The sequence below is a fragment of the Symphalangus syndactylus genome, chromosome 11 (assembly GCF_028878055.3).
Source record: "Symphalangus syndactylus isolate Jambi chromosome 11, NHGRI_mSymSyn1-v2.1_pri, whole genome shotgun sequence".
NCBI lineage: Eukaryota > Metazoa > Chordata > Mammalia > Primates > Hylobatidae > Symphalangus > Symphalangus syndactylus.
This window is the reverse complement of record NC_072433.2, coordinates 15843831-15866415: the sequence shown is the minus strand read 5'-3', so window position 1 is coordinate 15866415 and position 22585 is coordinate 15843831. Positions and strand designations below refer to the sequence as shown.

The 22585-nt window shown below is 44.3% G+C and overlaps 1 protein-coding gene across 1 annotated transcript in view; it reads left to right on the top strand.

The window, feature by feature from the left end:
• Positions 1 to 9555, top strand: part of LOC129492595 (uncharacterized) — a 32167-nt gene extending 22612 nt beyond the window's left edge. The window contains exon 4 of the mRNA XM_055297854.1: positions 8051 to 9555. The gene's annotated coding sequence lies outside the window, so the exon portion shown is untranslated. The remainder of the gene's footprint in view (positions 1 to 8050) is intronic.
• The last annotated feature ends 13030 nt before the right edge of the window (positions 9556 to 22585 follow it).

Genomic DNA, 22585 nt, shown 5'->3' with positions numbered 1-22585 from the left:
ACCAATCCCGTTGCATTAGGATCCCACATGTATCACTGTCAGAGGCAGTGACAGTGGGACTCCATCTTTAAACCAGAGGGACTCCATCTTGAATAGGGGCTGGGTAAAATAAGGCTGAGACCTTCTGGGCTGCATTCTTAGGAGGTTAAGGCATTCTGAGTCACAGGAGGAGATAGGAAGTCAGCACAAGATACAGGTCATAAGGACCTTGCTGATAAAACAGGTTGCAGTAAAGAAGCCAGCCAACGGGTGCAGTGGCTCACCCCTGTAATCCAGCACTTTTTGAGGCCAAGGTGGGCAGATCATTTGAGGTCAGGAGTTTGAGACCAGTCTGGCCAACATAATGAAACCCGGTCTCTACAAAAAATGTAAAAAAAAAAGCTGGGTGTGGTGGCACACACCTGTAGTCCCAGCTACTCAGAAGGCTGAGGCAGGAGAATCGCTTGAACCTGGGAGGCAGAGGTTGCAGTGAGCCAAGATTGCTCCACTGCACTCCAGCATGGGTGACAGAGCAAGACTCCATCTAAAAAAATAAAAAAAGACGCTGGCCAAAACCCACCAAAACCAAGATGGTGACAAAAGTGACCTCTGGTCATCCTCACTGCTCATTATACACTAATTATAATACATTAGCGTGCTAAGAGACATTCCCACCAGTGCCATGACAGTTTACAAATGCCATGGCAACATCAGGAAGTTACCCTATATGGTCTAAAAGGGGGAGGAACTCTCAGTTCCAGGAGTTGCCCACCCCTTTCCCAGAAAACTGATGAATAATCCACCCGCTTGTTTAGCATACAATCAAGAAAATAACCATAAAAATGGGCAACCAGTGGCCCATGCTGCTGCTCTGCCTATAGATTAGCTATTCGTTATTCCTTTACTTTCTTAATAAACTTGCTTTCACTTTACTCTATGGACTTCCCTTGAATTCTTTCTTGCACGAGATCCAGGAGCCGTCTGTTGGGGTCTGGATTGGGACCCCTTTCCAGTAACATGATCACATTTAATCTTAATTATCACCTAAAGCTCTGTCTCCAAATACCATCACATTGCAGGGTAGGGTTTCAACATACGAATTTGGGATTGCAGGGGACACAGTTCAGGTCATAGCAGATCTCATAACCAGCTCAGCCCTATCATCGTTAAAGAAATTCTCCCCTCAGTCATTTTCTTTTTAGTTTTTATCTCTTTCAAGGCTCTATTTGGTGTTTATTTTAATATAATTTCCCCTGAACAAAAATACTTAACCAGGGGTTTATCATTTGATATGATTTGCCCTGGGGATATGTGTGGGTTTTTGTTTTTGTTTTTTTTTTTTTTGGTTGGGGGTGGTCTGCAGGCTTGCAGTAGGTCTCTCATTGTCAATAGTTAGATGTTCCTGAATATACATTTTTAAATATTGAGGGGGAAAACCGAATTCAGGGTGTTTGTTGCAATTACTGCTCAGTCCCTTATCTTCCTTAATTTGGAACTTGATTGAAATGCCACTTTATAAAATACAAGGTAACTGTAGCTGCTTTGAAACTCTCCATACATGTCCACACCATATTGTACTGCAGAAAACCTTCCTGTTTGCTAATTGCATCTATAGTTGTGTAAGTATCAGGAACAACTCATAAAATAAATGCATTTTAGCAAACTTTACCCCTGTACTAGTACTGTATAGAAATTGGTTTTCAACCCTGATCACTATGAAACCGCCTTTGCAAAATTATGACTGAGACAGTGAAAGAGGTCTAACCTAACCACTCCATTTTGCTTCTAACCTCCAAGCTGTCCTTGTTCATTACTGGACGTAATGGCTGAACTAACTTTGGGAATAACTTAGTTTATAGTTTATAGTGTAAAACAAAGATGGCTGGGCACAGTGGCTCACACCTGTAATCCCAGCACTTTGGGAGGCCGAGGCAGGTACATCACTTGAGGTCAGGAGTTTGAGTCCAGCCTGGCCAACATGGCAAAACCCTGTGTCTACTAAAAATATAAAACTTAGCTGGGCATGGTGGTGCACCCCTGTAATCCCAGCTATTCGGGAGGCTGAGGCACGAGAATCACTCCAACCCAGGAGGTGGAGGTTGCAGTGAGCCGAGATCTCACCACTGCACTCCAGCCTGGGAGTGCAGGGCGAGACTCTGTCTCAAAAACAAACAAACAAACAAAAACAAAGACAATAACAGCCCTTTCCCAAAACAAACCTCCTTGCCTGGGGACTAGGCTGCCTTTGTAGGGCTAAGAAATTAGCCACAGGTGAGCCGGGCGTGGTGGCTCACGCCTGTAATCCTAGCACTTTGGGAGGCTGAGGCAGGCGGATCACGAGGTCAAGAGATTGAGACCATCCTGGCCAACATGGTAAAACCCCGTCTCTACTAAAAATACAAAAATTAGTTGGGTGTGTTGGCATGCGCCTGTAGTCCCAGCTACTTGGGAGGCTGAGGCAGGAGAATCACTTGAACTCGGGAGGCAGAGGTTGCAGTGAGCCAAGATCGTGCCACTGCACTCCAGCCTGGCAACAGAGTGAGACTGTATCTCAAAAAAAAAAAAAAAAAAAAAAAAAGAAATTAGCCACAAGATTAGAAATTATGGTTTAGGAGTCATGAAGCTGGAGGCTATAAGATTCTGACCCTCCCTAAACTGCTTCTAAAATCAGTGCTTGAGATATTTGCAGAACCTGCACTTGATGGGTTAGCTGGCACCACCTGGATCGCTTAACTGGCTCATCTGATCTTGTGGCCCCCACTCAGCACAAGAAGACGCTTTGACTTCCTATGATTTCATCCCTGACCTATCAGCACTCCTGGCTCACTGGCTTCCCCTGACCCACTAAGTTGTCCTTGAAAACTCTGCTCCCCAAATGCCTGGGGAGACTGATTTGAGTAACAATAAACCTCTGGTCTCCCGCACAGCCGGCTCTACATGAATTACTTTCTCTATTGCAATTTCCTTGTCTTGATAAATCAGCTCTCTCTAGGCAATGGGCAAGGTGAACCTATTGGGCAGTTACTACTAGAATCATCCATAGACTTGTTTCAACACACAGATAACCAGATGGACAAAAACTCTCTCCTTACCTAAACTCTTGCCAGGTTCCTCTGAACCCTCTTCTTTTTTTTTGAGACGGAGTCTCGCTCTCGCCCAGGCTGGAGTGCAGTGGCGCTATCTTGGCTCACTGCAAGCTCCGCCTCCTGGGTTCACGCCATTCTCCTGCCTCAGCCTCCCGAGTAGCCTCCCGAGTAACACCGGATGTTAGCCAGGATGGTCTCGATCTCCTGACCTCGTGATCCGCCCGCCTCGGCCTCCCAACGTGCTGGGATTACAGGCGTGAGACACCGCGCCCGGCCTGAACCCTCTTCTTAACTGGACCACAAGCTTGGCCTGTAGAAACTGCTGACTCTGTGTACAAATGATTTTGTCCACTCCCTATTCACCCCCCACCCCCACCACACATATACTAAGAGACTGGAACAGAAGTAGCATAGTCTAACAGCGCAAGTCCACATCCTTAGCATGACAACTTCAGCCCCCTTAAGTTCCTGCCTAAGAGAAAGCTCCATGCTGCAAGGAGAATTACTTACTGTTTGTTCCAGCCAAAACATGGTGACCGGCATATAGGTCCCCGGACCCCCTCTTAGAGCAGTTACTTTAGAAAGCCTGCAATTATAAGTCCTTTCCTCTGACCCTTTGAAATGTAAATCTACCACCCAGAACTGTCTTCTCAAGGGCCTGAGAGCCATCTCTTTGAAATGCAAACCTTCAAGGAGATAATTCTCACTCTTGATTTATTTTATTTTATTTTATTTTGTTTTTTTTTCTGAGACGGAGTCTCACTCTGTCGCCAGGCTGGAGTGCGGTGGTGCGATCTTGGCTCACTGCAACCTCTGCCTCCCAGGTTCAAGTGATTCTCCTGCCTTAGCCTCCTGAGTAGCTGGGACTACAAGCACGTGCCACCACGCCTCGCTAATTTTTGTATTTTTAGCAGAGATGGGGTTTCACCATGTTGGCGAGGATGGTCTCGATTTCTTGACCTCATGATCCGCCCACCTCGGCCTCCCAAAGTGCTGGGAAAACAGGTGTGAGCCACTGCGCCCAGCCTCACTCTCCATCTTCTCCCTGTGGTGGGGAAGGGCCTAACCTTGGTAGATGCGGTATTCTAGCTTATGCCACTGCCTCTTCTGTTATGAAGCTACCAGAGGTTTGTTTCTCCTCCAGGTAGTGCCAACTAACAAACCACCAGATGGCCTAGTCACATGCACCAGTGCCCCCTTTACACCCTTCAGCACTTTGCCTTCAGCACCACCAGCCTTTAAAAAGTCTCCTGCCTGGCCGGACGCAGTGCCTCACACCTGTAATCCCAGCACCCCTGAGAGGCCGAGGCGGGTGGATCACGAGGTCAGGAGCTCCAGACCATCCTGGTTAAAGTGATGAACCCCCCTCCCCCCCCACCGTCTCTACTAAAAACACAAAAAATTATCCGGGCATGGTGATGCACGCCTGTAGTCCCAGCTACTGGGGAGGCTGAGGCAGGACAATTGCTTGAACCCAGGAGGCGGAGGTTGCCGTGAACTGAGATCGCGCCATTGCACTCCAGCCTGGGTGACACAGCGACTCCATCTCAAAAAAAAAAAATCTGCCTTGTGTCCTAGTGAAGCTTCACACTGCCCCCTCTTTCCTACTGCAGTAGTTACAATGCATAGACTTTACCCGCGTTTTAACTCTCTGCTAACTATCCAATTTAACTAGTGACCAGCTTTTTTTTTTATCTTTGGCAAGACCAACCCCAGAGATTCTGTCTTGGTGGGTCTGGGGTGGTGCCGAGGTATTAAGATTTTATTAAAAACCTCACAAGAAGAGTCTTGTGACGCAGAATCAGAATTGAGAAAAACTGCTATAGGACAGCAGCCCTCAAAGTGGGGATTATAGGCTAACAGCATCGTTATCACCTGGGAACTTCTTAGAAATGCAAATACTTGGCCTGGTGCTGTAGCTCACACCTGTAATCCCACCACTTTGGGAGGCTGAGGCGGGCGGATTACCTGAAGTCAGGAGTTCGAGGCCAGCCTGGCCAACATGGTGAAATCCCATCTCTACTAAAAATACAAAAATTAGTTGGGCATGGTGGCATGTGCCTGTAATCCCAACTAGCTGGGAGGCTGAGGCAGGAGAATGGCTTGAATCTGGGAGGTGAAGGTTGCAGTGAGCCCAGACCATGCCACTGCACTCCAGCCTGGATGACAGAGCCAGACACTATCTCAAAAAAAAAAAAAAAAAAAAAGCAAATACTTGTCCCCACACCACAATTTGCCTACTGAATCTGACATTTTGTGAGTGGGGCCAGCAATCTGTCTCAGCAAGCCTTTATGGTAATTTGAATGCACTAAACTTTGAGAACCACTGCTAGAGGAGGTTAGATTTGTTCTGTGTAATATAATTAGGACTTTGATAGTTGTTAACTGTGACTTGAAGGCTGGTTATGTCAATAAACATTAACCTGAAGAAAGTGTCTGCAAAATTTCCTACTCCTGTTCCACTCCCTTTCCCAGCTTTTTTCCCGACTATATTTCCTCTGAAACGAGAATTACAAGGATCCTGGGTCACTAATAGTCTTGGAAATCACCATTTATCTTTGAAACTGTAACACTATTGCTAAACTTCAGTGACAACATTGGCCATTGGAAAGGGTGAGTAGAATCCAAGACTCTTCCCCCTTTAGAAATTCTTAAATATCCTGAAATATGCCCTTTGGCTAACATTTTTTGTAAATGGATGTATGTTTCAGAGAGAAAGTCTGGGTAAGAAAAATGATGGAATTTATAAATTATTGCATTTCCATTCTACTTTGATAGTTGAAGATTAAGTGTGTTTCATTCCAGAATATGTAACCCAGACTTTTGTCAGCCTCTTCCTTCTTTTTTTTTTTTTTTGACAGAGTCTCGCTTTGTTGCCCAGGCTGAGGGCAGTGGCATGATCTCAACTCACTGTAACCTCCAGGGTTCAAGCGATTTTCCTGCCTCAGCCTCCCAAGTAGCTGGTGGCATGTGCCACCACAGCCAGCTAATTTTTGTATTTTTAGTAGAGAAGGGGTTTCACCATGTTGGCCAGGCTGGTCTCAAACTCCTGACCTCAAGTGATCCACCCGCCTCAGCCTCCCAAAGTGCTGGCATTACAGGCGTGAGCCACTGCACCTGGCCCAGCCTCTTATTCCCAGAGAGTAGGAGAGTGTACTGGGGTGGTGGACAATCATTCACTCCCGGCCGGGCGCGGTGGCTCACGCTTGTAATCCCAGCACTTTGGGAGGCCGAGGCAGGCGGATCACGAGGTCAGGAGATCGAGACCAAGGTGAAACCCCGTCTCTACTAAAAAAAAAAAAAAAAAATACAAAAAATTAGCCGGGCGTGGTGGCAGGCGCCTGTAGTCCCAGCTACTCGGAGAGGCTGAGGCAGGAGAATGGCGTGAGCCCGGGAGGCGGAGCTTGCAGTGAGCCGAGATCGCACCACTGCACTCCAGCCTGGGCGACAGAGCGAGACTCCGTCTCAAAAAAAAAAAAAAAAAAAAAAAAATCATTCACTCCCTGGATGGAGAAGAGAAGGTCATTAGGAGAGAGGGGAGGAGAAACAACTGAAGTGTTCTACTGCTTTCTACTCTAGGCAGTGCCAAACAGTTATGGCTCTTTAAATTTATCCCCTCATCTCATTTGTAAACGGAAAAACACATTCCACAAAAAGAAGTCTTTGTTTCTGGAAACACTTGTTTTAGAAAAAAAACAAAAAAGGTATGAGGAAAGCTTTATTTTGGAGAAATATATTCTCTCGTTTTTCTTTGTTAAATGTTTATGTCATTTTGTAAAACACATGATATAGTGAAATAAATGAAAAAATATTTACACATATGCAAACACACAGTATTCTTGCAAAGTGCAGAGACGTAAAAATAATCCTGAACTTTGGAAATATGTAGATTTTGGCAAGGGAGGTATATCTTTGTATTTCTCACATTAGGATTATTTTGTAAGCACAAACTAGTCTTGCCTCACTTAGGGGCAAACTAACAGTGTATTTTGAAGAGATGCCATTGCTGAAGGGCATCAAACATTTATTTCCTTTAAGAATTATTCAGGGCCATGTGCAGTGGCTCACGCTTGTCACAGCACTTTAGGAGGCCCACGCAGGTGGATCACCTGAGGTCAGGAGTTCAAGAACAGCCTGGCCAACATATAATGAAATCCCGTCTTTACTAAAAAATACAAAAATTAGCCGGGTGTGGTGGCGCATGCCTGTACTGCCAGCTACAAGCTGAGGCAGGAGCATTGCTTGAAGCTGAAGCTGAGGCAGGAGCATTGCTTGAATGAGGGAGGTGGAGTGCAGTGAGCTGAGATCGTGCCACTGCACTCCAGCCTGGGCGACAGAGCAAGACTCCATCTGTCAGAAAAAAAAAGATCAGGCGTAGTGGCTCACGCCTGTAATCCCAGCACTTTAGGTGGCCGAGGCGGGCAGATCAAGAGGTCAGGAGTTCGAGATCAGCCTGACCAACATGGAGAAACCCCATTTCTACTAAAAATACAAAAATTAGCCAGGTGTGGTGGCACATGCCTGTAATCCCAGCTACTCAGGAGGCTGAGGCAGGAGAATCACTTGAACCTGGGAGGCGGAGGCTGCAGTGAGCCAAGATTACACCATTGCACTCCAGCCTGGGTGACAGAGCGAGACTCCATCTCAAAAAAAAAAAAAAAAAAAAGATTTATTCAGACCCACTTGCTCTTCCAAACGTTTCTGTGAAATTTACCTAGTTTTCATTTATATCCATGCTTCTTTTAATGGGTTAGAAACTCTTCAGTAACCTCCTGCAAAGAGTCTTAAATCTGGCTTCAACCACCCTTACCTAATTGGTCAGAGCATTAGAACCGACAAGTCAAACCAGTCTTCCATAGCCTGTCTCCCCACCTCCCACCACTACCCAAAAACATGTTTATAAGTCAAAGGTGACTTCAGCTGGGAGGGGAAGAGGTGGTCTCTTGTGTGTTGGAGTTAATTATTGTCTCATACTTCCTTTCCAGTGACATTATCCACCCCACCTTGAAATCCTAGAGCCATTTCTACAAGGTTCATTACTCCATTTCATTAAGCAACAGGTCCTGCTAGCTAAAGTCTTTAAAAAAAAAAAATAGCAGTAGCAAGTGACAGTTTTAGGAACATTTCCTAACTCCAGTCTGTGACATGCCCATGAACTTTCCACATTAAGAGGAAGTGGTAGGGTGGAAAATTCTAATCTTTTCGAAACTTTGGGACTCTATAAAAATTCCTGGGTGGGAGAAGAAGCTGGAGAAGAAATCCTTGATCTGTAACTTAATATATGTGTATATTTTATGTGTACATGTTGGCCTGCCTACCTACGTGTTACAAAGCACGACATCCTACATGCCACAGAGATGCATCTCACAGGAGGCTAAGACAAGGTACCAGTTCTAAAAAAGCTGACAGCAGAGGCAGAAGGAAGATGCAAACACAAAAAACAGTAACTAATTGTGAAGCAGGATGAAATAAGTGATAACAAAGAGGCAAGAGTGACTTGTGGTGGGTTCTGACTGATGGGAGGTTTTATATAGCAGCACCAAGTACCATACAGATTCCAGGTTCAAACGCACACACAACAGGAAGATGAGAAAGCTTAAGACTCAAAATGAAATGGATTAGATAATGTAATATATACGAAAGTCCTGGCAGATGGCTTCACTTATTGTTGTAAGAAGGAGTTAGCATTTGATTTGAGCTCTGAAGGATAAAAGAATTTTAAGTGAGGAGAAGGGTGTTCCAGGCTGAGGAAGAGTTGACAGTTTGAGTCTTGGGAGTAAGGTGGGGAATGAAGAGTTGATGAGGTGCTAGCAAACAGTGCCTGGAGAGAGAAAACAGGAGTCTGAAAGCTATGCTAGACAAAGCACCAAGAGCTTTGTGTAACAGGCTGCGGAGCTGGGAGGAAATGAAGAAAAGAAAAAGGTGGTTATTCAACCTCCGCATTCAGACACATCGCCGCCACCCATTCTCTGGTCCACCTGAACTGGTCAGAAATAACCAAAGGAGGATAAGGAAATCAACGTGTTGCAACAACAAGGACATCTTTGTAGCAGTGCAGTGTCCTAATTGTGACTAATTGTGAAACAGTTCATCACCTCTGCTCACCCAGACCCCTCTCCTATCAGCACCACCACCTCTTCCACCAATCCCCACAGTATTAACTCCACTTCCACTCTGTCTGACATCACCCCCCTCAACCCTTCAGCTCCGCCTCTTCAATCTGGACCAGCAGCAGCCCCTACTGCCAGAAGGACACGACAGCCACCCAGCATGGCAGAGCAAACTTGCACAGGGAAAGTGTGCTAGGAAATGGCTGCACACTGTCCCACTAGGGAATGCCATCCTCTGCCAACTAAGGAATTCCATGGAAAAGATTCATGTCAGTGGACAGATCCAGATGGTGCCTGGTACTCTGCAGGTCCTTAATAACTTTCTGTTAAATTGGGTCTTAATTGTTTGTGAGTTATTGATTATAAGAAGTTCATTTTCTCAATAAATGGAGTTAGACATCAAGGAGCAACTGTGGTGTTGTCAAATGTGAGCCTAAAAGCTCAATACTTTCTACTGCAGCCCTCGCTACCATTTTAGTATTATGTTCAAAAATAAGCATGAGATTTCCCCAGTTATAAAGATAATGCATATACATTATATAAAATTTGGAACATATCAAACTATCTTGCTTTTAAGTTCCCCAGAAAAACAACAACCAGAATCAGCTATTGCAGGTCGTTTCCTCCTGCTGCTGCCGCAAATCACCACAGATTTAATGGCTTAAAACAAACATAAACTCACCTTACAGTTCTGGAGGTCACAACTGACCTAGGTCTTACTGGGCTAAAATCAAGGCATCAGCAGGGCTGTGTTCATTCTGGAGACTCTACTGGAGCACGTGTTTCTTTGCCTTTTCCAGCTCATGGGGGCTGCCTACACTCTTTTTTTTTTTTTTTTGAGACAGGGTCTTGTTCTGCTGCCCAGGCTGGAGTGTGATTACGTCATTACAGCCTCAACTTCCTGGGCTCAGGTGATCCTTCTGCCTCAGCCTCCTGGGTAGCTGGGACCACAGGTGTCTGTCACCACCCCTGGCTAATTTTTTTTTTTTTTTTTGGTAGAGATGGGGTTTTGCCATGTTGCCCAGACTAGACTCTAACTCCTAGGCTCAAGCAATCTGCCCACCTTGCTCTCCCAAAGTGTTGAGATTACAGGCCTGAGCCACCATGCCCAGCCTACCCTCATTTTTTAGCTTGTGGCCCCTTCATTCATCTTCAAAGCCAGCAACTTTGTGTCTCTTTGATCATTAGTCACATCTTCCTCTGAATCTCTTCTGCCTCCCTCCTGCCTCCCTCTTTCACTTTTAAGGACCCTTGCGATTACATTGGGCCAACATGAATGATCCAGGATAATCTAGGATTATCAGTTTGCTGATTAGCATGTGTATTCTTAATTCTTCTTTGCCATGTGAAGTAACAAATTCACAGATTCTAGGGATTAGGACACAAACATCTTTGGGGCGTCGTTGGCACTAATAATCCCTGTATTCAGAAATAGTAACCACAAACATTTTATTATGTGAATTTCTGTTCTTATTAAGGTTCACATATATGCAAATATGTAATGCAGTCATGTGTCTCTTAACCATAGGGTTACATGCTGAAAAATGCACCATTAGGCAGTTTTGTCACTGTGTGAACATCATAGAGTGTGCTTACATAAACCTAGATGGTATAGCCTTACACACCTAGGCTAGTTAGTAAAGCTACGCACCTGCACAGCATGCTACTGTACTGAAAACCGTAGGCAACTGTAACACAATGGTTAGAGTTTATGTATCTAAATATATTTAAACATAGAAAAGGTACAGTAAAAATATGATATAAAAGATTTTTCAAATGGTTCTCTTATATAGGGCACATACCATGAATGGAGCCTGCAGGATTGGAAGTTGCTCTGGGTTAGTCAGTGAGTGAGTGGTGAGTGAATTGTGAAGGCCTAGGGCATGACCGTGCACTGCTGTAGACTTCATCAACACTGTACACTTAGGCTACACTCAATTTATTAAAAATATATTTGTCTTTCTTCAATAATAAACTATTGGGATACATTCTGAGAAGTGTACTGTTAGGCAACTTTTTACCTACTATAACTGTTTTGCCTTATAAACTTTTAAATTTTGAAAAACTTTTTGACTCATTTTTGATAAAACTTAGCTTAAAACACACATTGTACAGCTATACAAAATATTTTCTTTCTTTACATCTTTAATCTATAATACACCTTTATCTATTTTTAAAATTTTTTATTTTAATTTTTACTTTTTAGGCTTTTTTGTTAAAAACTAAAACACAAGCACACACATTAGCCTAGGACTACACTGGGTCAGGCTCATCAATGTCACTGACTTCCACCTCCACATCTTGTCCCACTGGAAGGTTTTCAGGGGCAATAACACGCATGGAGCTGTCATCTCCTATGACAACAATGCCTTCTTTCAGCATAACACCTAAAGGATCTGAAATATGTAAACCAGTAACAGTCATTTATTATCACTAGCAAGTATGAAGCACTGTGCATAATGGTATGTGTTATACTTTTATACAATTGGCAGTGCAGTAGGTTTGTTTACACCATGACCACAAGCAGGTAATGCCTTGTGCTACATCACTGACTGTGATGGCTATGATGTCACCAGGTGATAGGAATTTTTCAGCTCCATTATAATCTGATGGGATTACTTATGTGCCGTTGACCAAAATGTTGTTATTTGGCACGTGGCTGTACATGTAATAGGCTATTCCTCCACTTTAAAGTGGGATAATATGCATGTAGGGAATGGAGTTTTCTGGATAACTATAGACCTGTAAGACATGCTCTACTTTTAGATCAGCTAATAATCAACAGGGTTACTTTGAATATAATAATGGCTACTGAAGAGGCAGTGAAGGTTCCTCTTTTTCCCATTCAAATTGCCTGTGGAAGTGGAGTAAATGTATTAGTGTGTGTTGATTCATGAGTTGACCAAATTTGGCCAGAAAGTGAAAGCTTTGTTTATGGGAGGAATCAGAGGGTGTTCCAATGAAAACAGGAGCCACTGGCAGTAATGAAGCCTGGAGGTGTTCACACTTGTATTAATCATGCTTCAGCCTACTGAGTTCTGTGAAAAAGAGAACTTGTTTTATACATATAGTCTATTTGTGTCTGACCTGGCAACTCCTGCTTTCCTTCTTCAGTGTTCTAAGATTACACAAACCTAAAGAATAGTGTCAGGCCTCTGAGCCCAAACTAAGCCATCATATAACCTGTGACCTGCACGTATACATCCAGATGGCCTGAAGCAACTGAAGATCCACAAAAGAAGTACAAATAGCCTTAACTGATGACATTCCACCATTGTGATTTGTTTCTGCCCCACTCTAACTGATCAATGTACTTTGTAATCTCTCCCACCCTTAAGAAGGTTCTTTGTAATTCTCCCCACCCTTGAGAATGTACTTTGTGAGATCCACCCCCGCCCGCAAACCATTGCTCTTAACTCCACCGCCTATCCCAAAACCTATAAGAACTAATGAAAATCCCACCACCCTTTGCTGGCTCTCTTTTTGGACCCAACCTGCCTGCATCCAGGTGAAGTAAACAGCCTTGTTGCTCACACAAAGCCTGTTGGTGGACTCTCTTCACATGGACACGTGTGACAAATAGTACATTTGATATCAGATATTTTTTCTCCTAGCAGGACACTCATGAGTCATCATCAAATTTTTTTTTATAGAATCATTCTCACAGGCTATTCTCTAGGTAGGGAGTTGCAAATAGTAAAGCAATTCATGCTTAGAAGATATTTCAAAATGGTAAAATCTGTTCAAGTAGGTCAAATAAAAATCAAGAAAACCACTTGCAATTATAATTGCAAAGGGATATGCTATTCATTTATAGAGTACCTTTCCCCAAAATAATTTTTTTTGTTGTTTGAGACAAGGTCTCTCTCTGGCTGGAGTCCAGTGGCATGATTATGGCTCATTGCAGATTTGAACTCCTGGGCTCAAGGGATCCTCCTGCCTCAGCCTCCTGAGTACCTGGGACCAAAGGCACATGCCACTGCACCTGGCTAATTTGTTATTTTTTGTAGAGATGGGTTTTTGCCATGTTGCCCAGGCTGGCCTCGAACTCCTTGGCTCAAGTGATTTGCTTGTCTTGGCCTCTCACAGCCAGGCCACGCTTGGCCTAAAAGACTCCAAATCACTAAATTACTATGTTATCTTAAAAGATAGGTAGGAAGAGGCCGGGTGTGGTGGCTCATGCCTGTAATCCCAGCACTTTGAGAGGCCAAGGCGGGCAGATCACGAGGTCAGGAGATCGAGACCATCCTGGCTAACACGGTGAAACCCCATCTCTAATGAAAATACAAAAAGCTGGCCAGGCATGGTGGCAGGTGCCTGTAGTCCCAGCTACTCGGGAGGCTGAGGCAGGAGAATGGTGTGAACCCAGGAGGCAGAGCTTGCAGTGAGCCGAGATCGTGCCACTGCACTCCAGCCTGGGCGACAGAGCGAGACTCCGTGTCAAAAATAAATAAACAAATAAAATAAAAAGATAGGTAGGAAGAGACATTTTGGTAAAGTTTATCTTGTCTGGTGATAAGGGAGAAGAGTCTTTCAGTCCAACTTTCCCCCTTTTTCCTTCTCCATTTTTCTCGTCTCTTTAGACCCAACATTTTAAACAGGCGAAAGGATGGACAGCAGTTAAGGCCAGATGGGGTGAGGAGTTAAATGTGTCATTTGCTCCCAACTATAGATTCTTTCAGAGGCAGCCGGGCGCGGTGGCTCACGCCTGTAATCCCAGCACTTTGGGAGGCCGAGGCGGGCGGATCACGAGGTCAGGAGATCGAGACCATCCTGGCTAACACGGTGAAACCCCGTCTCTACTAAAAATACAAAAAAATTAGCCGGGCGAGGTGGCAGGCGCCTGTAGTCCCAGCTACGCGGGAGGCTGAGGCAGGAGAATGGCGTGAACCCCGGGGGGCGGAGCCTGCAGTGAGCCAAGATTGCGCCACTGCACTCCAGCCTGGGCGACAAAGCGAGACTCCGTCTCAAAAAAAAAAAAAAAAAAAAAAGATTCTTTCAGAGGCAAAAACTCATTGATGTTTTAATCCAGGTTTGATCTGAGGTCTCCCTGTCCCTTGAGGTCTAGATAAAGTGAAATCAATACCCCATTGCCGCCCACTTCAAGGCTTGTGGCTGATTTCTAGAAATTCCTAAGCAGTTTACATTCTCAAACTCAGCTCCGGCTCCAAACTTTTGTTTCCTCAGTTTATGAATTATTTCAGTGTCTTTTCATCTTCTTCTTTCTTCTTCTCCTCCCCTTCCTCCTTCCCCTCCCCCTCCCCCTTTCTCTTTCTTTTCCTTCTTCTCCTTCTCCTTCTTCTTCTTCCTTCTTCTCCTTCTTCCTTCTTCTTCCTTCTTCTCCTTCTTCCTTCTCCTTGTTCTTCCTCTTCTTTTTTTTTTTTAAGACAGAGTCTTGTTCTGTCTCCCAGGCTGGAGGGTGGTGGTGTGATCTCGGTTCCCTGCAACCTGGCTCAAATGATCCTCCTGCCTCAGCTTCCCCAGTAGCTGGGATTACAGGTGGGAGCCACCAACGCCTGGCTGATTTTTGTATATTTTGTAGAGACGGGGTTTCGCCATGTTGCTGTGGCTGGTCTCGAACTCCTGAGCTAACAAAAGTGATCTGTCTGCCTCGGCCTCCCAAAGTGCTGAGATTCTGCCGTGTCCGGCCTGCTTCTTCTGCTCAGCAATGCATTGACTCAGATATCATATTCAGGCTCCTTCCCAGTCTGTGCACACACACACACACACACACACACACACCTACACCTCCCAGGAGGCCGTTTGTGTGGTAAGTAGACTTTACTGACGATTTGAGAGACAGACATGTGTTACAGTAGGTAGTCAGGCAGACATGAGTAGGGCAGGAGAGGGCCCCCTACTCACCAGAAACGTCAGGCGACCATCAGGTAATAGGTGGTTGTTAACTGTCTCTCCAAAATAATAATTGGTCATAGCCAGTGCCCCAGAAAGGCAGTCTCCCAATAAATAGAAAACACATGAAACTGGTGATCAGCAGCTTCCCGATAAGATCTTAGGAGTTAGGTGAGTGGGCTCCAGTATGCACATTAAGAGGCAAAATGGTGGAGTTTAACTGGTATATGACCTTCTAGGAACACTCCACTGGTAAGGGAAGAACGCCTCAAGTGAGCATGTGTACAATACAACTCCAGTAAACACACCGTGCATGCAGCCCCTCCTCCGTACTGACAGGCCACTGCACGTGGGGTCAGCCCACCCCAAGGGAAGAATGGGGGGAGAAGTAATGCAACCCCGGAAGCATGCCAACATAGAAGACCCCAAGTCAAAGGTCAAACCATGCACTTGAATCTCTCAAGTCACCTGCTTGGCCTTCTTCCAAGTGTACTTTACTTCCTTTCATTCCTGCTCTAATACTTTTTAATAAACTTTCACTCCTGTTCTAAAACTTGCCTGAGTCTCTCACTCTGCCTTATGCCCCTTGCTGGAATTTTTCTTCTGAGGAGGCAAGGAATGAGGTTGCTGTAGACCCGTATGGATTTGCCATTGCTAACACGTGAAAGTGGCAACTTCACCAAAGGAATTTTCACTCAGTCTCTCTCTACCTCACCTGGTGCCCCTCCTTCCTCTGCAAGGCCAAATACATTCCTCTTGTTTTGTCATGCAGAACTGACCTGCCTTTTCTTTCTTTGCCACAGTCCTGGGGCAGGGCGCGCCTTTCCCCAGATGGCTTATCAAGGTATTACCCCAGGCACTGTTCCATTCCTAAGAAGGGTTCTGGGGCCAGCTGTTAAGATAATAAAAATTTCAACCCTGTAAAATTTATTTTTAAACTCCAGTGTTTTCTGCCCAGAGAAAACTAGTATTTCTTGTATTTGACAAATATTTTTTGGTGTGTTTATTTCATGTCAGACATCATTGCTGGAGCTGAGAACACAGTGGGGAATTAGACACAATCTTGGCCCTCATGGAGTTTCTGTCTCCTGGAGGAGAAATGTTTTAAACAAATAATGATGCAAATTATTTATTTATTGTTTGTTTGTTTGTTTAGAGACAGAGTCTTGCTTTGTGGCCCAGGCTGGAGTGCAGTGGTATGATGTCGGCTCACTGCAACCTCCGCCTCCCAGGTTCAAGCTATTCTCATGCCTCAGCCCCTGAGTAGCTGGGACTACAGGGGTGCACCACCACACCTGGCTAATTTTTGTATATTTGATAGAGTTGGGGTTTTGCCACGTTGGCCATGCTGGTTCCAAACTCCTGGCCTCAAGTGATCCTCCCATCTCGGCCTCCCAAAATGCTGGGATTACAGGCATGTGCCACTGTGCTCAGCTGCAAATAACTTATTAACAAGTGTGGTACATGCCACAAAGGAAAATTTCTGAATACTGTCTGGAAGGGTGTGGAGGGTGGCAGGGTGGGTGGTTAGGGAAGGTCTTGCCAAAGAAGGGGCTCCTGAGTGGAGGATGGGATGGTGAGGAGCTTGCTAAAGAGTGTGTTTAACCAATGGAAAGGTATGTTCAAAAGCCCTGAAACAGAAACAACGTTGCTGGTTTGTCTGACCACAGAAAGAGGCAAGTGGGGTTTCAGCAAGTAAGTGAGAGAAAGAGGGGTGAGAGGTTCTTGGTGTGGAGCCAGGACCCTTTTTAGGTAGAGTCTTATAGGCCATGGTGAGGAGTTAGGGTACCAATAGGGAAGTGACTTACTTATTTATGTTTTAAAAGATCATTGTAGGTGCAGAATAGAGAATAGATTGCTTACACATTCCAGTGTTGTATAATAAACAACTTAAACATCTACAGATGCAGAATTGGTTAAGTAAATTATGCTATATTTTCATGCAATGAAATTACCACGAAGCCATTAAAAATGGTGAGATGTAATCCTAGCACTTTGGGAGGCCGAGGCGAGTGGATCACGAGGTCAGGAGATCGAGAATATCCTGGCTAAAACGGTGAAACCCCGCCTCTACTAAAAATACAAAAAGTAGCTGGGCGTAATGGCGGGTGTCTGTAGTCCCAGCCACTCGGGAGGCTGAGGCAGGAGAATGGCATGAACCTGGGAGGCAGAGCTTGCAGTGAGCCGGGATCGCGCCACTGCACTCCAGCCTGGGTGACAGAGCAAGACTCTGTCTCAAAAAAAAAAAAAAAAAAGGTGAGATGAATATATGTTGGCATGGACAGATGTCCACATTATAGTAAGAAGGAAAAAAAAACTTTTATCTGAGGAATGCAAGCCCTTTTGATTATCAGGCCCAAAGAGACATTAAAATGAGACATCAATCACATCCTTTTCCCCACTTTGAGCTATGTATTCATCCTATGAAACTGCTTGCTATTGCCACAAGTTATAATAAGTTTACCTAATTATGCCACACTGGGCACTATAACCACACCCTATAGGTTATCAATATATAGCCAGTAACTAATCAATGCTATTTCTGTAAACCAATGAGAATTCCTGACAATCAACTTTGTCACTCAACTTGCTGTCCCCCATTTTTGCCTTTAAAAATCCACTTGTAGGCTGGGCGCGGTGGCTCACACCTGTAATCCCAGCACTTTAGGAGGCTGAGGTCAGGAGTTCAAGACCAGCCTAGCCAACATGGTGAAACCCTGTCTCCACTAAAAATATAAAAGTTAGCTGGGCGTGGTGGTGGGTGCCTGTAGTCCCAGCTACTCGGGAGGCTAAGGCAGGAGAATGGCGTGAACCTGGGAGGCAGAGCTTGCAGTGAGCTGGAGATTGCGCCACTGCACTCCAGCCTGGGCAACAGAGTAAGATTCTGTCTCAAAAAAAAAAAAAAAAACCACTCGTATTGCTCCAGTGCACTCCAGCCTGGGTGACAGACGGAGATGCTATCTAAAAAAGAAAAAATAAATAAATAAATTCACTTGTAACTGCTGCTAATTAGAATGTCTATTCAGGGCAACTTGAATTTATGATATTGGGTTGCAATCCTCAAGTTTACCCCAAATAATCGCTTTTTTTTTTTTTTTTTGATGGAATTTAGCTCTTCTTGCCCAGGCTGGAGTGCAGTGGCATGATCTCAGCTCACTGAAACCTCTGCCTCCTGGGTTCAAGTGATTCTTCTGCCTCAGCCTCCTGAGTAGCTGGGATTACAGGCACCCACTGCTACGCCCGGCTAATTTTTTGTATTTTTAGTAGAAATGGGGTTTCACCATGTTGGCCTGGCTAGTCTCAAACTCCTGACCTCAGGTGATCCTCCCACCTCAGCCTCCCAAAGTGTTGGGATTACAGGTGTGAGCCACTGTGCCTAGCCATAATCTTTCTACCTGTATTAATTTTGCCTCAGCTTTTTTCCTTTTAGGTCAACAAGTAATTTGAGGGAGGGGAGTGAGGGTCAAGTTACAACATAATGTCTGTGTTGTTCTTTTCAAAAAAGTCTTAAAGTATATAAACTGTTTATATTGTCAATCTCTGGGTGGTAGCAATATAGACTTTTTTCCTCCTTTTTTGCTTACTTACTTTTTTTTAGTTTTTCTACTTGAATAATAAAAAAGGCATGTAAAAATAAGTTCACCAGACATAAGATTAGAATATAGCCTGACAGAGAAAACATTTAAATACAGAAATGTGGCATTTCATTTACCAAGAGTTATACCTATTGCTTACTTCAAAACATGAATACTTTGCAGCATATTTCAAATGTTATTCCATAAAATTTGTAATGAAAAACCAAAAGTGTGATCACTTAGATAGTATTCCTTTTTTTTTTTTTTTTTTTGAGACGGAGTCTCGCTCTTTCACCCAGGCTGGAGTGCAGTGGCGCGATCTCGGCTCACTGCAAACTCTGCCTCCTGGGTTCACGCCATTCTCCTGCCTCAGCCTCTCCGAGTAGCTGGGACTACAGGCACCCGCCACCACGCCCGGCTAATTTTTTGTATTTTTAGTAGAGACGGGGTTTCACCGTGGTCTCGATCTCCTGACCTCGTGATCCGCCCGCCTTGGCCTCCCAAAGTGCTGGGATTACAAGCGTGAGCCACCACGCCCGGCCGATAGTATTCCTTAAAACAAAGTTCACAGTATTTCTCTTCTCCCTGAATGTATCAATGTCTTTAATCAAACATTTTCTCAGACTCAGCGTGAGATTCTCTCCCTCTTGAGTGCCCACTTGGGGAATACTTCTGACTGTGTTATCTTGCCTCACTTTTTTGAATTAGGATTGGAAAATTCATTTTATGATCATTTCACTTAAAAGTTCCAATGAAAACAACTTGAAGAATGGGAACTAAGATTCAGTGGAATACATCCGAGCTCCAGATATCTTTTATGGTCATTGTTCCTCTATTTGTACTCTGAAAGCATTGCACAATTCTAGACTTACACTTAGTTCAAGGCTTTCACCATTGGGTGAAGTGTTAAGTCCCTCAAATATTAGCTTTTCAATAACAATAGCATATCTGATCAAATGCCGATGGACCAGTATTTGTGATTTTCTGACTGTAGCAGTGCAGGTTTTAAGTTCCTTGAAATCTTGATCTTTCTGAACTCCCTTTTTTAATTTAAAGGAATCCTTTGAATTTTAAATTTCATGTCATGTTTTACGACAGTAGATTGCTGTAAATGTAATCAGTCTTTTTACTTGTATGCTTGCAAAAACTGAAGATTTTTTTTCCCTTGTTTATTACTTTTTTTGAAATGATTTTCTGTCACTATTGTATAAAATAGCTTAGATTTCGTAGGTCCTCTGATGATCCATGTCCAAAACAATTTTAAATAAACTGTGTAGAAAATATATACCTTACTAATTATGCTAAAGGAAAACTGTGAATAAAAAGCCAGCACTTTGGGAGGCCGAGGTGGGCGGATCACAAGGTCAGGAGATCAAGACCATCCTGGCTAACATGGTGAAACCCCGTCTCTACTAAAAATACAAAAAATTAGACAGGCATGGTTGTGGGTGCCTGTAGTCCTAGCTACTCGGGATGCTGAGCCAGGAGAATGGCATGAACCCAGGAGGCGGAGCTTGCAGTGAGCCGAGATCGCACCACTGCACTCCAACCTGGGTGACAGAGCAAAACTCTGTCTCAAAAAAAAAGCTATTTTTAGGCCGGGTGCAGTGGCTCCCACCTGTAATCCCAGCACTTTGGGAGGCCAAGGTGGGCAGATCACTTGAAGTCAGGAGTTTGAGACTAGCCTTACCAACATGGTGAAACTCTGTCTCTACTAAAAATACAGAAAAATTAGCCAGGCATGGTGGCAGGTGCCTATAATTTCAGCTACTCAGGAGGCTGAGGCAGGAGAATTGCTTGAACCAGGGGAGGCAGAGGTTGTAATGAGCTGAGATCACACCACTGCATTCCAGCCTGGGCCACAAAGCAAGACTGCATCTCAAAAAAAAAAAAAAAAAAAAAAAAAAAAAGAAAAGGGTATTTTTACAACTAGGCAGCTTTAATACTTTCAGATACAGTAACCATGGACATACCCCTTCATTGGGCCGAGGTGTTGGCAAGAAATCACTGGCCGGGCGTGGTCCCAGCTACTCTGGAGGCTGAGGCAGGAGAATTGCTTGAACCCGGGAAGTGGAGGTTGCAGTGAGCCAAGATCATGCGAATGCACTCCAGCCTAGGTGACAGAGTGAGACTCTGTCTCAAAAAAAAAAAAAAAAAAATCATTGACACCTACTTTGGGAAAACAGTTTTTTACAACAGAGTCATTGCTATGTTATTATTTGTATTTGAAACTTATAAAATTCTTTCAAGACAGCTTGCTTTCTTGCTCTTCTTCCTTTTTTTCTTTATTCTTTTTTTCTTTTTGGCAAAACAATTTTCTATTGGTAGAGCAAGCATACACTTCAGTTCATATAATTTTTTTTTTTTTTTTTGAGACAGGATCTTTGCTCTATCACCCAGGCTGAAATGCAGTGGCATAATCTTGGCTCACTGTAACCTCTGCCTCCCAGGCTCAAGCAAACCTCCCACCTCAGCCTCCCAAGTAATTAGGATCACAGACACATGCCACCATGCCCCGCTAAGATTTTTTTTTTTCTTTTTTTTTTGTAGAGGCAGGGTTTCACCATGTTGCCCAGGCTAGTCTTGAACTCCTAGGCGCAAGTGATCTGTCTGCCTCGGCCTACCAAACAGTTAATCCTAACGATGAATTCTGATTTTAGTAGAGGATGTATTAATCATAGCAATAAAGTTTTATTACACTACATTTTATTTTAAATAACCACATTTAACAAAAATACATTTCTAGACTGCATAGCCACAGAAACACTATACCTTCTGTTCATCTCTGAGCCTGACAGTAACACTAGCATTTATGTAACATTCTACGGTTTCCAAAGATGTCCTAAAATCTTAGGTGGTAGATGTGTAAAGAAAAAAAAAGCAAGTGGTTGTGTATTATGTTTTAAAAGCTTAACTTTTCAGCGAACACAGCTAGTTTTAATGACCATGTGACATAGACTCACGACCCTTGTACTGTAATTGTTAATGGCCAAAATAAACAACTTAGCAGATTTTTAGTCCAATCAACAAGCAGGCATGGAACACCTGCTATTTGTAGGCACCAGCACGGAACTTCAGGTATACAAATATGATTAAAGTTAACTGCCAATTTCCAGAGGCTTATTCTTTAATAGAAGTATAGTTATGGAAGTAAAAAGGAGAGAACAATGAATTTTGATAAGAAAGATCAAGGAAAGCTTTAAAAAGAAGTGGCATTTGATCTAAGTCCTATCAAGAAGAATCTTTCTAAAAAAGAAATTACCAGCATTGTTGGCCGGGTGCCGTGGCTCACGCCTGTAATCCCAGCACTTTGGGAGGCCGAGGTGGTCGGATCACGAGGTCAGCAGATGTAGACCATCCTGGCTAACGAGGTGAAACCCCGTCTCTACTAAAAATACAAAAATTAGCCGGGCGTGGTGGCGGGCGCCTGTAGTCCCAGCTACTCCGGAGGCTGAGGCAGGAGAATGGCGTGAACCCGGAAGGCGGAGCTTGCAGTGAGCCAAGATGGCGCCACTGCACTCCAGCCTAGGGGACAGACTCCGTCTCTTAACAAAAAAAAAAAAAAAAAAAAAAAAAGAAATTACCAGCACTGTCTTTCAAAGATATCTGCTTAGGAAGTTGTGTTTTCATTCCACTGATGGAGCTGATGTGCAAAATAGTTTAGAAATTACCTCTAGATCCGGCCGGGCGCGGTGGCTCATGCCTGTAATCCCAGCACGTCGGGAGGCCGAGGTGGGCGGATCACGAGGTCAGGATATCGAGACCATCCTGGCTAACACAGTGAAACCCCGTCTCTACTAAAAATACAAAAAAATTAGCCGCGCGTGGTGGCGGGCGCCTGTAGTCCCAGCTACTCGGAGAGGCTGAGGCAGGAGAATGGCGTGAACCCGGGAGGCGGAGCTTGCAGTGAGCCGAGATCGCGCCACTGCACTCCAGCCTGGGGGACAGAGCGAGACTCCGTCTCAAAAAAAAAGAAATTACG